Genomic DNA, 18,504 nt, shown 5'->3' with positions numbered 1-18,504 from the left:
TATCCTGTCACCGGAGCAGGACGCGTGGAGAGCTGTGCAGAAACAAGACCAAAGACAGACCAGAGGACAGTCCACACGAGAGAGGCATGTGGAGGGAGATATCCGGGGAGTTCGGCTCGTTCGTCCAGCATTGATTTCACGTCACATAGTCAGTACTAGCATGGTGAAACAACGCGGAGTGAACCGTCTTCCGCGACACTAGTGTGGAGGGGAACAATTTTAGTGGATGGTCGTTGTTTGTACTTCTGGGTACTGAGCAGTGGAGTGAAACTGGGAGGGAAGTCACCCCACACGGTAAGTAGCAGCGATAACTACTCGCCTTGTTGCTTTTAATACGATATTTTTTTTGTAAATTTACCGATAATATTACGCGATAATTGCTTTTTTTTGAATACGATATTTTTTTTGTAAATTTACCGATATATGAACTGCACTTAATTGTGGATGATCATAAAACTACTATACTCCAATATATCGACTCATCGTGCAATATATGAAAGCTCGGACAATATATTTTGGTGCTCGTATTTGTTATTTGCACAATTTATTTGCAATAGAAGACGATTTTTGTTATTTTTATGTAAGATCTCAGCTTGAGAGGGTAGAATAAACAACTTCTATGATTAAAGTAGTTATCATTGTTTATTTTCTCAAGCTGCAAGTTGTTTTTTGTCCAAATTAATGCAGCCATGTAACTTAAATTTTGCTGAGTCGTATCAAACAGGGTTACTGGTAAAATCATGTTATGAGAATACTCAAAATTATGTAAGTTTTGCAAATAGTATAGTCAGTGGTTCTTGTTTGGCACAACTCTTTGGGACTTGAGACTTTTTTTTGCATCACTGTCAGTGGCTCTCACGCTTGTCAGTCATATATCAAGAAGAGGTTTTGTGGAAATCAGAATAGCTGTTTTCTTCTACATAAACATTTCTTTAAATTTTCTGGAGACTTGAGAATAAATGAAAAGCTACATAATAAAATCTGGTCAGAATGGACACAGATTGACCCATTAATCGTTGTTAAAATCAGCCAACTGTGAAATTTATGTCTTTGTGTGTTCTGAGTTGGGATTGGTTTGGCAACATTTTGGTATTTTTTAGTTGTTTTAAAGACTAGGTTACATCTCGTGTATCAGATGTGGATCTACACCGCAGCTGTGATAAGTAGGCATGTTCATTTCACAAACCTTGCTGATAAAAAATAACAACTTACATTTATAATTGCAGTTTTGAAATATCGACCAGCTAAAGCCTTTCTGTTCCATGTATTGGATTATTATAAGCAACGTTAACTGTCCTTTTTACATTTCCTCTTATTGCATTATTTTGAAATGGTTGATAAAACAAAGGGAAATCACCTTGGCAACAATAGAAAAAAAATAACAAGACTCATGACATAACATTACAATGAATTTCAGCTGTATACTACATGAGAAATTCCCCTGGTCTCAGAAGTAGGACAGAGACTGGTTTGTGTGTCATGTCATGTCACGCGTGGTCCCCTGTGGAAGTGTGACCAGCAGCTCTGGTTCTGAGGCGAGTGGGGGGAGGTTAGTCTGAGCAGCTCATACCCAGATGTCTCCTGCTGCTCTGGCTCACTGTCATTTGGCCCCATACCGTGTGTACATGATCATAATACTTCCCTGTACTTGGAGTGCTGTATAGTTTGTGTTAGTTTCACTGCGAAAGTCACTGTGTAAAGCTTTTGAGTGTGATTATCTATTATACTCAGTGTTGGGAAGGTGACTTTTAAAATGTATTCCCCTACAGATTACAGATTACATATCCCAAAAATGTAGTTTGTAATGTAATCCATTAAGGTACTTAAAGTGAGTAACGTAATCTGAATACTTTGGATTACTTGATTTGCTGTAGAGAAGCAAAGACTAGGATATTTTTAACATGTTTTGTCTGCTTAAAGACAATAAAAAGCCCAAACTTTCCTTAACCTTATTAAAACATATTATTGATAGAAGAGAAGAGGACACGGTCCGCACGGCATGGTTTAGTCCTGTTAAATCCTGGTTTAGACCTGGTTTAGTCCTGTTAAATCCTGTTTTAGTCCTGGTTTAGACCTGGTTTTAGTCCTGGTTTAGTCCTGTTAAATCCTGTTTTAGTCCTGGTTTAGACCTGTTTTAGACCTGGTTTTAGTCCTGTTAAATCCTGGTTTAGACCTGGTTTAGTCCTGTTAAATCCTGTTTTAGTCCTGGTTTAGACCTGGTTTTAGTCCTGGTTTAGTCCTGTTAAATCCTGTTTTAGTCCTGGTTTAGACCTGTTTTAGACCTGGTTTTAGTCCTGGTTTAGTCCTGTTAAATCCTGTTTTAGTCCTGGTTTAGTCCTGGTTTAGACCTGGTTTAGACCTGGGTTTAGTCCTGGTTTCGTCCTGGTTTTAGTCCTGGTTTCGTTCTGGTTTTAGTCCTGGTTTAGTCCTGTTAAATCCTGTTAAATCCTGTTTTAGTCCTGGTTTAGTCCTGGTTTAGACCTGGTTTAGACCTGCGTTTAGTCCTGGTTTCGTCCTGGTTTTAGTCCTGGTTTCGTCCTGGTTTTAGTCCTGGTTTCGTTCTGGTTTTAGTCCTGGTTTAGTCCTGTTAAATCCTGTTCTAGACATGGTTTAGACCTGGTTTTAGTCCTGCTTTAGTCCTGGTTTAGACCTGGTTTAGTCCTGGTTTAGACCTGGTTTAGACCTGGTATAGTGTCCGACAATGAGTGGAATTACAGAAAAAAAAAAAAAAAGGAGGATATAGCCCAAAATGTAAAAACAGGAAAATACCGCCGTGTAATCCATTTATTTCAACAAAGTAACTGTAATCCAATTACCACTCATTGAAACAGTAACTGTAACCAAATACAGTTACTCATAATTTGTACTCTGATTACGTAACTCCAGTACATGTAATCTGTTACTCCCCAACACTGGTTATTGGTTACTGTTATTTGTACTCAGTTCTCATTATCTCATGACTTATTTCGTGCAGATCTTCTGTTTTCCTCTTTTACTTCACATCCAAACTCCTGATACCCAGTTGGAAATGGACACTGCTATTTTTTTTGATTAATTAATTGGTTAATTTGAATGGATTTACGGCGCCAAAATTGAGTTGTAATGAATGAATTGCAATTAAATGAAAAAAATAGATCAAGAAGCTGCTTAGACGTCAATCACCTCAGGAAAAAAAAAAAATTAGTTTAGGACATGACCTTAGTTTTATTACCGTAAGTTTGAGAGTTTTCATGAGTTGACCTGGAACACTCTGGCCTTTGCAAATTGTGGCCTGTGGTTTGTTTCGTCTCTTAAACCACCATGATACAGTAGTTTATAAAGTCACATATGCGGCTGTTTGTTTTTCAGCGGAAGCAACTATTTAGACTCTTAAGGAATGTACAAGACACACCATGAAAGTACCATTTATGCCATTTATCTTTGTTATTATAATATACTGTGAGCTACTGTGTTCAAATAATTTCCCTTGTGGATCAATAAAGTTCATCTAAGTCATATTCTATTAAAAAATAATGTTTGTATACAGTTGTGCCGTGACCCAAAGTGCTTTACGCCGCTCGCCTCAAGAAAGTGTCTCCTTTGTGTTCTGTTGTGATAATATTATTTCAGTGGAGCTTCAATGGGCTTTCTGTCCGCGTGAATGGGGCTTTATGATAAACGTCAAAGGCCCGATGCTGGATGTCACCACTGAAAGGAACTCATGGTTGGAGCTTTTGTCCTAAATTGAAATTCTGTTAAAAGATATTCCAGCGATATTTTTAGTGCTGAATGAGCAGCAGCTGGCTCGGTCATTAATGTGGAGCTGAACTGATAAAAACTCTCCTCAGAATCACCTCTAAATGCTGTCTCATGTTTTCCATTTAGAGATGTCAAGTTATGTGTGAAGAAAAAGGCACCAGGATTTTGACAGACTTCTACAAGGTTTCTAGGCTTCTAACTTTCACCTCCAATACTGATATCAATACTTTGGTTTTAAGTATCTACAGCTGATATTTACCAATACCAGCGTAGGGACGGAAAATGGCCCAATTCTCACCAAAAAGCACAGTTAACTTATTACAAGCATCAAATAGTGTCATGTTTTCCACTTGAACATGTCAAGTTATGTGTGAGGAAAAAGGCACCAAGACTTTGACAGACTTCTACAAGACCTCAAGGCTTCTGCACTGATCCAGCCTTTTCACCTACCATACCTATACAGACAGTGTTGGGAAGGTTACTTTTCAAATGTATTCCCCTACAGATTACAGATTACATACCCCAAAATGTAGTTTGTAACGTAATCCATTAAATTACTTAAAGTGAGTAACGTAATCTGAATACTTTGGATTACTTGATTTGCTGTAGAGAAGCAAAGACAAGGTGTTTTGTCTGCTAAAAGAAAATGAAAAGCCCAGACTTTACTCAACCAAATAAAAAATATTATTGCTAGAAGAGGAGACACGTCCATGCAGCTTGGTTTAGTCCTGTTAAATTCTGTTAAATCCTGACTTAGTCCTGGTTTAGACCTGGTTTTAGATCTGGTTTAGATGTAATTTAGATCTAGTTTAGATCTGGTTTAGAGCTGGTTTTAGTCCTGGTTTAGATCTAGTTTAGATCTGGTTTTAGTCCTGGTTTAGTCCTGGTTTAGATCTAGTTTAGATTTAGTTTAGACCTGGTTTTAGTCCTTGTTTTAGTCCTGGTTTAGATCTAGTTCAGACCTGGTTTAGTTTCTGGCAATGAGTGGAATTATCGAAAAAAGAAAAAAAAAAAAAGAAAAAAAGAAAAAGGGGGGGATATAGCCCAAAATGTGAAAACAGGAAAACAGGAAAATACCACCATGTAATCCATTTATTTCAACAAAGTAACTATAATCCAAATACCACTCACTGAAACAGAAAGTGTAACCAAATTTGTACTCTGATTACGTAACTCCGGTACATGTAATCTGTTACTCCCCAACACTGGATACAGATAACTTGACACACTGAAGACTCTTAAGTATCTATACCTGATATTAACCGATACCAGTGTAGGAACCCCCCCCCCAAAAAAACACAGTTCATTTATTACAAGGATCAAATAGTGTTATGTACCATATTTTTTGAACTATAAGGCACACTTAAAATCCCTTAATGTTTTCAAAAATCATCAGTGTGCCTCATGTATTAATTCTGGTTGTGCTTACTGACTTCGAGCCAATTTTCACTTATATTCCACTGAGCTGTGTTCTTTAATGTTAAATGAGCTCAAACCAGGACCAAATGTGAACTCACCCCAAGTGTCTGCTCTGGTATTTGTAAATATTGAGGTATATCGCCATATGCGGTGTTGGGAAATAACCGAATACAAATTTTGTGTAACTGGATTCTGGTACAGTTACTTTTCATGTGGTGGTATCCAGAATATACAGTTACTTTCCTAAATTAAAATGAATACAAGGCAGTACTTCATAAAGTCACTTTGGCTTTGAACTGCGCGGTATTAGTGAGAAAATGGAAAACACAGCTCTTGCAGTGTGTGCATGTGCAATTTTTCATCTCTAATTAGACAAAAATGAATGAATAATAGACAGTGCAACAAAAATAAAGCTGTTTAGACTCATATTTCATGTTTTTTACAGTATAATATAACACAACTCAATGTAAAAGTATTCCAAGTACAGTTTATTCCATATATTCCACTGAGTCGTGTTCTTTAGTCTGACAGAAGCTGACCACATCAGCGCACAAGGAGCGAGCAGTTTTTTAAATTTCCTTTCTTTATATTGCTTATAGTTTATGCAAATTACCCATGTGGCTTTAAGTTTTGTTTCTGTAAAACGTAAACAAATGTGCGCAAAGCTGCATTAAACACATTATTACTCAAGGTTTATTTGAGTTCTCCTCGTAGGAAATAAAAATCCAAACTTAAACAAAATTATCCACCCACATTCACATTCATAATCCACATTCACCAAGACAGGGAGGCAACGCAGGGCGAATTACGCCATGGTCTGTCAATGGATCGTGGATGTCTGGGCTAAGAGATCAGTCTCAAGTTTCGTTCGTTTGTTTTGCTTAATGCTCCTTATAATCCGGTGCACCTTATGTGTAAAAATAGACGACAGAATTCAACATTATTGATATTGCGCCTAAAATACAGTAGATGTTATTCTTCCTGCAAGTAACTCCTGAACAGCTTTGTATAAATTAAAGTTCAAACATTGTAAGGAGTTCTAGGCCTTCATCAGCCAGTAAATAGTCTTATTACATCAAATAAAAGGCCCAAACAGGGTATCAATTTAGGATATCATGGGGCCAATACCCAATCCAGCCAAATTTTGATTTCTATTACCAGTATCAGTGCCAGAATTGGTGCTTCCCCGCCACTACATTTGTTTTTGTCAGGATATAATTAGCAGTTTTATAATGTAACAATAGTCTAGCAGCTTCTTTTGTCTTTTGTCTTTTGTCTACATCCTCTCATCATATCATCAGCGCCTCAGAGCCAAAAGGGGTCACGTCATTGTTGTATTAATGTATTAATGCATCACTTGGCCTGAAAACTGCAGCAGCTCCACTTAAGGAAGCCAGTGATGGGTCGGGACATAATAGGTCTTTAATGTTTGTGTGGTTGGCTATATTGGGTTTTCTTGTTGGAATTTCCCTCTCGTTTACTGCTCCTATTCTTGTTTAGATCCAAATAATATGAGAATACTAATTTTAGGATCATAAAATTAGAAGACCATGCATCAAAGACGACCAGAGCCAATTTATAGTACTCTTGTTTATGCAATGCTGTTCCCATGGTAACTTGAAGAAAAAAATAGAAGTTGCAACATATAGGCTATTTGAGTCAGTTTGAGAAAATGTGGATTCACCCTTTAAGTTGACGTTTCCTTAAAAGCGCACCACATTCAAATACCATGGGAATATTTTGCAGTTACATCACGCTGGGGGTGTTTTACATGTATCTCTGTTATTCAGCAGTTACCATGGTGGCACAGTAGTAAACATTGTCAAAAAAGTTTTAAGAGAGTCTGAGAAACTCAATAAAAAATACAAAATTGATTTAAACAGCATGTTTTCAGGAGACAGTGATCAATTTTATTTTATTTTTTTTTTTATTTACAGTATGTATTTATTTGGGGCAAGTTAGAGATTTACATTCTTATACAATGTAAAATTCTTATATAATGTAAAATTTGTGAACTCATAATAGAAATAACCACCAAAAAAAAAAAAAAACTACCCAAAAAGGAGTGGGAAGAGGAAAACTTATTTAATCCAACCCTAATCTTAACCGGACTCTTCTAATTTAACATGAACTTTCTTTTGCTTTTTACTTTGCATTTTAATAATAAAATAATAATCAGATTCAAGTATAATAGAGCTTCTGACAGAATAGTGCATTTAGTTAGCATCACACCTCCTCAGAGAATGTTGATAATTGGTGACAGTAGCTCAATTGGTTGAGCCTTTGTCCACTGATCTGAACGTTAGCTGTTTGAATCTCGCTCTCGACATAAACACCATAGGTTGAGCGGTCAGATCCACTGACCCACAGGTTGGCAGTGTGATTCCAGCTCCCACAGATGAATGCTGTCATTGTGTCCTTGGACAAGACACAGGGATGCAATGATATAAAAATCTCACGGAACGATATTTTGAAGAGGCTAATATAATTGTAGATGGGACACTTTTTTGCTTTTAAAATACCATGACAAGATTTTGGTGTGAATTATTTCCATTATAATCCCAAGAATTCAAGTAAAAAACAAATCTCTTGATGTTGTCTGCGCTGAAATGAATCATGGGATATGTAGTTCTCGATGTTTATAAGCTGTTGCTACTATAAAACCATGTATTTACGCAAAGGAACTTGTGATTCGATATATTGTGACAGCCCATGATATTATTGTGAGACTTTTGACGATATGATATTGTGATATCTCGGTTATTGATAAATTCCTAGCAAGACACTTAACCCACCTTGCTCTGAGTATAAGAGTGTGGGTGTGAATGGGCGAGTGGTTCCTTGTGCCTTGAAGGTGGAAAAGCGCTATATAAATATGTGACAATTTACCATGATATCACCTGCAAAGTATCAATACTGTGAGTGGGACTAAACCCAGAACTACACAAGGACTAGACTCGTAGTAGAAAAGGATCAAACCAAGTCTACATCAGAACTTAAATGAGCTCAAACCAGGACCAAATGTGAACTCACCCCAAGTATCTGCTCTGGTATTTGTAAATATTGAGGTATATCACCATATACAGTGTTGGGAAATAACCGAATACAAATTTTGTGTAACTGGACTCTGGTACATTTACTTTTCATGTGGTGGTATTCAGAATATACAGTTACTTTCCTAAATTAAAAGGAATACAAGGCAGTACTTCATAAAGTTATTTTGGCTTTGAACTGCGCGGTATTAGTGAGAAAATGGAAAACACAGCTCTTGCAGTGTGTGTATGTGCGATTTTTCATCTCTAATTAGACAAAAATGAACACATAACACACAGCACAACAAAAATAAAGCTGTTTGGACTCATGTTTCATGTTTTTTAGGCTATAATATAACACAACTCAATGTAAACGTATTCCAAGTACAGTTTGATATGGACCATGTCGTTACAAAATACACTTTAATTCAGGTAATCAATATTCTAAGCTAACTAAATACGTTTCCCAAGTGTTTTCCCGTCACTGGCCAATGGCATATAGTATATTTGGAGCCAAAAAATCTGAACTGGAACAAAGTTATGATCATGTTGATGCAGATCCTGTTTAATGAAAGGGCAGATACATAAATAAATAAACTTTTCTATCTCATACTACTGCAGAATTCCCTTGTTTTTCTTGCTTACAGTATGAGTAGTGTTATGATACCGCTATTGCCGGGAAGAGATGGACTTTATGAGAATGTGGCTCTCTCACCAGGGTCCCGTCTGTGGCCGTGTGGTGAGGAATGCAGTTCTCATGACATCCTGATCTTGGTTCATTCCGACATTCTACAGCGTGGTGCCAATCTGGAGCACATGGCACAGACAGAGGCACTGAGTCACACACACACGCAGGGCAGGGCGGGGTAAAGCACAGCAGAGCCCCCTTCCTTGAACCACTCCACCTTGTTATTTCCTCTCTGAAGCTGGTGAAAAGGTCAAGTGATGTTATGTTAAGATGGTACGAGTGCTGTGATAATGCTAAAATGCCAAACTTGATATCGAAATTAAAAGGGCCATGTTACGCTTTTTCATAAAACGAACCTGAAGTTGTATTTTGTTCCATTCGCACACGTTTAATTCACAAAAGCTGCATATTTAGTGCTCTACAGTGTTTTAAACTCTGCACCTTCACTAGAATCATTTGGATCAGACCTAGAATTGGTGATCTCTACTGAACAAACGATTAAAACGTAGCTATTCACTTGAAAACGACCACTTCATGACATCACAAGGTGGAACAGAGCAATTTGAGCTTTGGAGATGTAGACAGGCTAATGTGTGAATGAAACAAAACACAACTCCAGCTATGTTTTTGATGAGGTAACAACATTATAACACTACCCAGGCTGGTGCTTCCGCTCAATGTCATTTCTCTCCAGCGATTAAGTCAGGAATCGGAATACTCTAGACCAGGCATGTCCAAACTATGGCCCGGGGGCCAAATGCGGCCCTCAGACAAATTTTTCTTGGCCCTCAGGCTTCTAGGTGAATTGGCCCAAATTACCTTACATCAATTAAAAAATAATTTTTTACTCCAAGTTTTTTGGAAATCTACTTTGATAAAGCTAATATTGAATATTTAGTGTGTGGTTTTAAAGATCTTAGCATGAATAAAGACTGATGGCTCATTCTACCATGTTAAACATGCACATATTTCAATTATTCCCTGTACTGAGCATCAGTCTACGGCCCTCAGTCGGCCCTCTGCTTCGTCTGTGTTTAGATATGTGGCCCTAGATGAAAAAAGTTTGGACATCCTTGCTCTAGACGGTTTGCAAGAAGAGCGAAGAGCTGTGAAGCCATGACGTCAAACTCAAGCGCCTGTCTGGGTCCCTTTTGTGATACAGCACAACAGTAAACCACGCGGTCAAGATGGAATGTAGACGAAGATAGACATTCTGTGTTGGCAACGATTCCCGAGATCGTGAATTTAAAGCCGGAACAAAGGGAATGTTTGGTGAATTTTATCAAGGGGAAAGACGTCATTGCCCTTCTTCCTACTGGATTTGGCACATTGCATATGTCATGACCAAATAGTAGCGACTGGTTAAATAAAAAAGTACCCGCCTACCGTCGTGCGAACACATCCTAATGCTGTGAAGTCAGACGGTTTCCACAAAGTGAAACCAGCTGGTGAATCAGGCTATTATAATGCTGCTAAAAGCTCACAAGAGTCAGTTTTGCGTAATATAGGACCTTTAAGGAAAATGCTTAAACACTTTTTAAAAATACAATAGCAGTTTTCTATAAAAAAAAATTTAAAAAATGGAAAGGGCCTATTTATGTAATAAATTATGTAATAACGATTCTGCTTTTAATAGACTTTTTTGACAACCCTAGATGAGATTCTGGCTTTAGTCAACTACAATAATTCTTGGTTGAACCTTGGTATAATTAATTTCTAATTCAGTCACTTTTAATAGCTCCTCTGGGATAAATAAAGTCAGGCAGAGTAGCAGAGTTACATAATAAAGGTTTACATAAAGTCAATTAATCATAACATACATACAATAGAGCTCATGTTAAAGAGCTGAGATATTACAGTGCTGGAACGGAGGGAGGGGTCAGAGTTGAGGAGCTGAACGACTCAAAGGACAAAGGTGCGCTCTTCCTCTGTGTACTACAGTCACTCAAACACCGGGTACAGGGCGTGAGAGGGGCCCTGAGGATCCTGGGGGCACCACACAGTACAATACCGGATATATACAATACGATATTATCATGATATGGTGGCGATACATGCGATAATGAAGAAATTGCACATGGTATTCTACAGTATATCACTATTTTTAGGAAACAAATACATTTTAACAACAATATTTACTAGAAATGTAACAATATCTAAATTTCTCTATGATATTTTCACGATATACATCTCACGGTACGATATTTATTGCGATATTTTGTGGAGGCTAAGACTTAAAAGTGTTTAGAACTGTTATTTCTTCTTGTAGTCTGCACTGAAACGGAGCAAAGGATCATGGTCTTTGTAGTTCCTTCTGTCTGTTTTTTAGCTATTGCTGCGTCATAACTCTTAATTTAAGCAAAGAGACTTGTAATTCGATATATATTGTGATGGTCCACGATATTATTGTGAGAACTTTGACGATACAATATCACGATATTTAAGTTATTGTTACATCCTTAGTATTTATTTCTTGTTAAACCATTACCTATGCAAAGTGAATATGAAATAAACCAACAGGGAATATCTGAACAAACATAAAAATTGTAGCACTGTCATAAAACAATTTAGTAAAAGATGCAAAAAAAAAAAAATACTCGATACAGCAGCTCACGATAACAATACAGCATCACGATATATACATTTTTTTTTTTAAATATATTTTGCACACCCCTACTCGCTGGAAATTAACTGTGGAGCAACTTTGTGACTCTGATCAAATGTGACCTCCCTGAGTAGACTCAAAACAAGGATGGAATGCTCTCGATAAAAGCTTGATAAAGGTCATTTTGATGTTTTAACTGACATCAAATGACCTTAATTTCCTTAAAAGGTGCTGCTTCTGGTGACATTCTGTTTCAGTTTGATGATAATTTTAACATTTCATCAAAAATAGTTCTGAGATATTTATACTCTTGATCTCTCTATCGACTTGAACTAGGCTCACCCTGGATGGTAGAAGAGAGCGCTTCTGAAGCTGTCTCTGTGTGTTTGAAAATAACTCAATCATGGCCGTTGTTTTGTTTACGTGGAGGTCTAAACAGGAGCTCTCACACCACGATGTGAACTCCAGAGACCGAGACACAAAGATGGAGCAGAGAGCAGAGACAGCAGAACAGCATCGTCAACAATTTCAAAGGTCTTACATTACGCAGAATTGACTTTTGTGAGCTTTAAGTCATTTTATAATGTTGTTACCTCATCAGAAACATACCTGGAGTTGTGTTTTGTTTCATTCGCACAAGGTTGAACAGTGTTTTTTTCTGTTTGAGAAAAAAAACTGTTTACATGAGAATGATTGCGGGTAAAAACAACAAAATATTTTATCAGAAGTGCCTTTTGTTTAGACGGTGACGGTGTTTTTGGGGCTTAAAAATGCAAAAATCTGAAACCGTCCTCCAGAATGGAAAAGTTGAATACGCTCAGCCATACCGTTTCCGTCTACACTGCACAAGACGCAAAACTCTGGTCAGATCTGCTCACGTCATGTACACGTTTACGTCACACATCTCCAGTCGAATCACCAGTCTGCACAACATCTCCAGTCTGGCCACCGTATGCACACAGATTTCCTCCCGAAAAAGCTCTTCTAAACGCCACTTTTGCGTCTTCTGTTCAGACTGCCATGATATAAACGTAGTCTAAATGTGCAGGGTTTGTGTGTTAAACATGAGAATGAAACAAACCACAACTCCAGGTTTGTTTTAGATGAGGGAACAACATTATAACATGAATCAGAAAATAGCATAACAAGAGCTCCTTAACGAAATTACAGTTTGGCTGAGTTGACCTCCAGACATCAGTGCCCTGCAGGGATTAGTCGACCAAAGGGAGATGCAAGAAAGTGCCAAGACACAGTATGTTTACAAAAAGCAGAATTAACTGACCATTCACTGACTCCAGCTAATTCAATCCATGCATTCTTTCTTTCCTTTTAGCCTTAGACTTTATTGATCCAAAAATAGCCAGAGACTATTATCAAATAAGGCGTAATTATATAAATGTATAAGTGAAAAAACATTTTAAAGACCACCACCAGACCCTACAGCCCTAGATGGTACTATAGTATATTCCACTGCAGGATCAGTTTCTCATTCCCAGTGATTAACTTTGGAAAACTTCTAAGTCCGTCAGACAATACAGAGTGGGACATGGCAGAAACCCCCTCAGGGACACAGCTATTCTCAGCCCTGTGCTTTCCCTCACTTTCTGCTGTTTTGCCCTTGGGTCCGACCGTCTCTTTGTGGCTATTTCTATACATAAACATCTCACAAAACCCATTGACAGAAGAAGGGGCCTGAATAATAAGATTACAGACTTCTTACAAGCACGGACTGAGTAGCTATTAACTCATCAGTTGGAGTATTTCTCTTTATAGTTGTGGGTTTGTTTTTTTTTCAAATTGAACACACGTTGTCTTTGACTTTTTGTTATTAATTGTTAAACCCAAAGGAAATGGTAGGTTTGAGGAAACAATTATCCATTGTCCAGGCGCCACCACACCTGCAAAACACACAGGCCTGTGGCTGCTTCATCTGTAGGACGACTGCAGAAGATTTATTGTTTTTTTTTTAACCTTTATTTAACCAGAATAGTCCAGCTGACATTAATCTTTTTCAGGGGAGTTTTGGCCCCACAGTTTTTAGTGGTAGGAGAAAGAAGAGGAAACCTACACAGGCACAGGGAGAACATGCAAACTCCACACAGAAAGACTCAAACCCAGGATCTTCTTGCTGTGAGGTGAGAGCTCTATAACCGCTTTGTCACTCTGCGCCTGTTTAAAGTGACACAAACTTGTGAGTATTGATCTATTAGTGGAATAGACACTGGATTATTGTATTTGCGTGCACAGTTTTCCATGTTAAGGATGCACCGATCCAGCTTTTTCTGTTCAGATACCGATGTGGATATTTTCATATTTGCCAGTATCTGATATCAACTGAAACTAGGACAGAGACTGAAAACAAAATCTATTTCCTTTTAAACACAACAACAGCAGATAATTGATCCAGATGTGTTTTGTAACCGTTATTTATCATTTTAGTCAGCCATTAAAGTTTTACTACACCATTTATAGACCAGAATCTCGCATCTGCCTACTCTATATCTTGACCAAAAATGTTCTTGTTCATGTTCTTTTAGGTTATTTTTGTTCCTTTTACATTTCAGAATTACTTGTAGAAAATGTCTTCCCCTGTAACGGCTGTGATGGTTTGTCCTTCTTTATGGTCTGGTGTATCAGAGGTTGGTGTCCTGTTGATGTCCTCTTCTCTCCGGTACAAAGATGCTCAGAGGAAATACATCCTCCTGAATATTATAATAGTTTATTTTGAGCGTCAGCCTGAGCGTATAAAGGTGCATTGTGTAACTTCTCTGGTGGAGGGTCCGTCAAATGCTTTTCTTCATGGAGATGTTATTGCTTTGTCTGGAATGTTTTACAGTATGATGTTGAACCTGAAACCAAACCAGACCAAGTTACAGGTCAGATCTGTGCCTATTTTTGTATTTTTGAGCTGTAAGGCTAAGTTTATATGATGACGGTCTGAACAGAAGAAGCAAAAGTGCCGTCGCGTTTTCACTTCCCATAAAATATTTTGTTGTTTTTACCCTCAAACTCGTGTAAACAGGGTCTCAAACTATCTGTAATTGAAACAGGATAAGATAGAGCTACTTAACGTCATACTGTGGAACATTCCATAGCAAAGCAAGAACATCTTCATGAAGAAAAGCATTTGAAAAGTTACACAATGCACCTTAACGTGGTTCTGTCAAATACAGCTCTGGGTCCTTCTTTTGGAGACCAGAGCCATATGGCAGCTTGTTAACAGCTTTCATGTTTTACACACTTTCTCTGTAATTCCCATGTTGGACTAAACCTGGTAAAATTGTATAATATTGCCAGGCTGTATTATTACACTCTATTTTTACATGTGTCGTAGTTAGCCATGGTTCTAGGTGTGAGTTTTAAAGCTCTATTTTTGTATTCACTTCTTTATTGAGAGTTATTTCGGACGTGTTTTGTGGTTTTTGGTGGGTGGCAGAGCTCTACACCAGTGTTAGGTCATGGTTTCATGTGGTCCTCTGATTATAGTTTATATTTCTGCTGTAATAACACAAAGCCAGATGTGAAACAGGTGAGGGCGGACTGGCAGAGGTGTCCAGCTGTGGTCTTCATGTTCCATAGAGTCAGTTTGGTCTTACTGAAAGGCACAGTGAACGCACAAAGCCCTGCCCACAGAGCTATACATAACACTTCCTTTTATCAACACATGTAGTAATATAACTCTTTATTAATCATTGTATAAATATGTTTTATTTGAGAAATACTAAGGTCACTGTACAGAAATTTAAAGGTCTTATATTACACAAAACTGACTCTTGTGAGCTTTAAGACATGTTATAATGTTGTCAGCTCATCAAAAACATGCCAAGAGTTGTTTTTTCTTTCATTTATTAGTCTTGTCTAGATCTCCAAATCTCAAAATGCCCTGTTACACCTTGTGATGTCATTAAGCAGTAACAACTACCTTCAAGGGCATAAGTTTGGTCCCCCCCCGCCATGAAACCAACTGTTTAATTATATAATAGTATTTACTTTTTGTATGATACACACTGCAAAAACCAAACAGCACATCTTTTTAAGAAAGGGTAAAATGCGTTAAGAAAGTGTGTCTATATGTTTTATGAATTCTTTCCAAAAACACACAGAGTCTGGGCAGGTCCAAAATAAGTGAGAGGTGGTTTCATTTTTCAGTTTGTGTCCATTTCCCTTCTACAATGATTCTTTACCGAATAACAGCGATGTAGAAGTTTGTAGTAGATTTCCCTTTGCTTGTTGGTGATGAGATATTTGTGAGGTAATGTCCAAACATTTTTCCATGGAATATTGTCAACAGAGTCCGGCTGCTCACAGCGCACGAGTAGGGCTCTGTTTGGGAGGTGCACTTGTGGTGATAGTTGCTCTTTTTCCGTGGGGACTCATTATAAGGCAAGTTTAATTGAACTTGAAGCCAAGTAAATTCCTTTTGAAAAGTTTCTCACAGTTTGGTGCGCAGCGTCTTCACTCACGCCTGCTCAAGCCGACATCTTTGGGTGCTGGTTCTGTCCTGCCGCTTCCCCAGTTTAGACTCCTGGCTCCACTAATGACATCACTCTGTTGCAGCCAATGAAATAGCGGCAGGTGTAACCCTGTCGTCATATCACTGAATACATCTCAGAACGTCTAATAAACAAAATGTGAACTAAAACATGTTAAATTAATACTGTAGCATCCAGTCGAACTGAGAAGGCCAGAACTGATGGTTAAATGACCTTTTTAATCTTTCCTTGCCGTGTCAGAGCTGGACAAGAACAAAATAACAGCAATTACCATAAGATTACAGCATCATTTGCTCATTACATTGTTAAACTGTTATCCATATTTTAACATTAATTCAATACAAATAACAAGAAGCTCAAATATACATTCACAAGTCAAACAAACCTTGTTCCCCTGTCGACTGTTGCCATCTTTAGTTTTTTTTACATAACTTTTCACCGTTGTTTTGCTTTTCACTATTAACGTTGCCATGTTTACTTTGCGTCTTTTCTTTATAACAAGCTAACGTTTTTTCCTTCACTTCTGCTCATGCCGGAAGTCACCAAAATAAAAGCTCAACCTTACTACTAAATGCCATCGACTGTGTGTTAATGTATATAAGAGCTGACTTGACCTTTACAAATACTATTGAGTTTGGAAAAAATCAGAATAAATTTATATTTTTATTTATTAAAATAAAATGGCAAATATTGTCTTCCCCAAATACTGGTTCTGACATGTCCCCACCGTTCCTATGCAAACCTACGCTCTTGACTATACCTTTTACTTCAAGAAGTGATTGACAATTTTAGGGCTGAAATTATACAAATGATTCTAATGAAGGTGCGTGGAGTTTAAAAACACAATGGAGCACTTCCTGTATTACCACATGACGTCACAAGGTGGAAGTTTTTCAGTTTAAGAGAAGAACACGCAGAGTTTTTGTGTTAAACATGTGTGAATGAAACGAAACAAAACTCATGTCCAGGTTTGTTTTTTGATGAGGAAACAACTTTAAAACAGAGATCTGAAAATAAAGTAATATGAGGGAGTGGAATAATTTTGTCTGAACATGTGGGATGATGTATGCAATTACCAAAAAATTTTTAGATGATGTTAAATCTCGTCCCTCCCTCACCTCTTTGCAAAATGAGATCAGTTTTATTTGGCTTCAGTCAACTGCCTCCGTTTTTCACACGCACACACATTACAGCACCTATCTCAAGTCTCGGCCCACTGTCACTCACATACTCAGACTTTCCACGGCCTCACACGGTCTCTGCCAGGCGTGTCTAATCCCAGTGTGTCATTTGGATGAACTTTGTGATGTAATCCAGCTATTTAAATCTGATAAATACTCACGAATGTAGAGGCCTGTCCAGGGACGTCAGACTGGGGGGTAAAATCGTAGTTTACCCAGGGGCCTGTGCAAGGAGGGGCCTCTCAAAAAGTCTTTTAATATGCATTTTTCATTAGACAACATGTACTCTGAGCCCACTTAGATGATTTGTACCTGTAGGGTCCAGAATTTTGTGCTTACACCCCATGGGCCTGTCACGATAATTACTATAATGACTTAACGTTCAGTATATGGAGCAATGTATTTTGTGGCTCAATATTTATCATGTGTATAATTTTTTGGTGAAAGTGGGGAGATTTATGTTTTTTATGCAATGAGGTAAAATTTGAGCTGTGGAGGGTTGAATAAACAACTTCTATGGCTAATAGAAACTAACATATATCAATATTCACACGGACAATGGCTCCCTCTTTTCTGCATCACTCGAGGAAAAACTAAAACTAAAACACAACACTGCCCACGCCAGTCCATCTTTCCCACAATCAGGGAATAATTCAACTCCATAAAATGCTTCTTTAAAAAAAAAAAAAAAAAAAGAATAGACATTTATATAACTGTACACTGTATCAATCTGCCGTTTATTTGTTGCAGCTCATGGGTTTTCAAGGGCCTGTGTTACACTATGATCTGAGTTCTCAAAATGAAAACATGTCATATGGTAATACAGAACAAGCTCCACTGTGTTTTTAAACTCCATACACTTTCAGTAGAATCATTTGGATGATTTCAGACCTGGAATTAGTGCTGCTCGATTATGGAAAAAAATCATCATCACGATTATTTTGGTCAATGTTGAAATCATAATAATTCTAAATAATTTTTTACTCACATGATGCATTTATTCAGCATTTCTCTCTAAAAAAACCCAAAACAAAACACATTGTTATTGATAATATATGCAAAACTTTCAAATTGAAAATAAATATAGGCTACAAATATGTACCTTAGGGCAGTTTTGCGATGTATAAAACAAAAACAAAAAAGACTAAAATGTATTTGAACATGAAATAAGGCATAGAAAAACATAAATCTCTCCAAAATAAACTCTATCCAGCTGTTCTACAATCTCTATATTTATAAATAAAATAGATATACTTATTTATATAAAAATATCCCAAAATAAACTTAAGCTTTAATTGGTTCAACTAGATTATATGAGTTTGGAGATCATTTGACACACAAATATAAA

The 18,504-nt window shown here is 37.5% G+C and overlaps 1 protein-coding gene across 1 annotated transcript in view; it reads left to right on the top strand.

The window, feature by feature from the left end:
- Positions 1-38: 38 nt before the first annotated feature.
- Positions 39-18,504, top strand: part of si:dkeyp-19e1.3 (USP6 N-terminal-like protein) — a 51,898-nt gene continuing 33,432 nt past the window's right edge. The window contains exon 1 of the mRNA XM_020931099.2: positions 39-294. The gene's annotated coding sequence lies outside the window, so the exon portion shown is untranslated. The remainder of the gene's footprint in view (positions 295-18,504) is intronic.

This window comes from Boleophthalmus pectinirostris, unplaced genomic scaffold (genome assembly GCF_026225935.1).
Source record: "Boleophthalmus pectinirostris isolate CB_2022bp ecotype Guang Dong unplaced genomic scaffold, ASM2622593v1 HiC_scaffold_2, whole genome shotgun sequence".
Taxonomy (NCBI): domain Eukaryota; kingdom Metazoa; phylum Chordata; class Actinopteri; order Gobiiformes; family Gobiidae; genus Boleophthalmus; species Boleophthalmus pectinirostris.
Note: the sequence above shows the minus strand (reverse complement) of the source record. Positions and strands in the feature narration are given on the sequence as shown.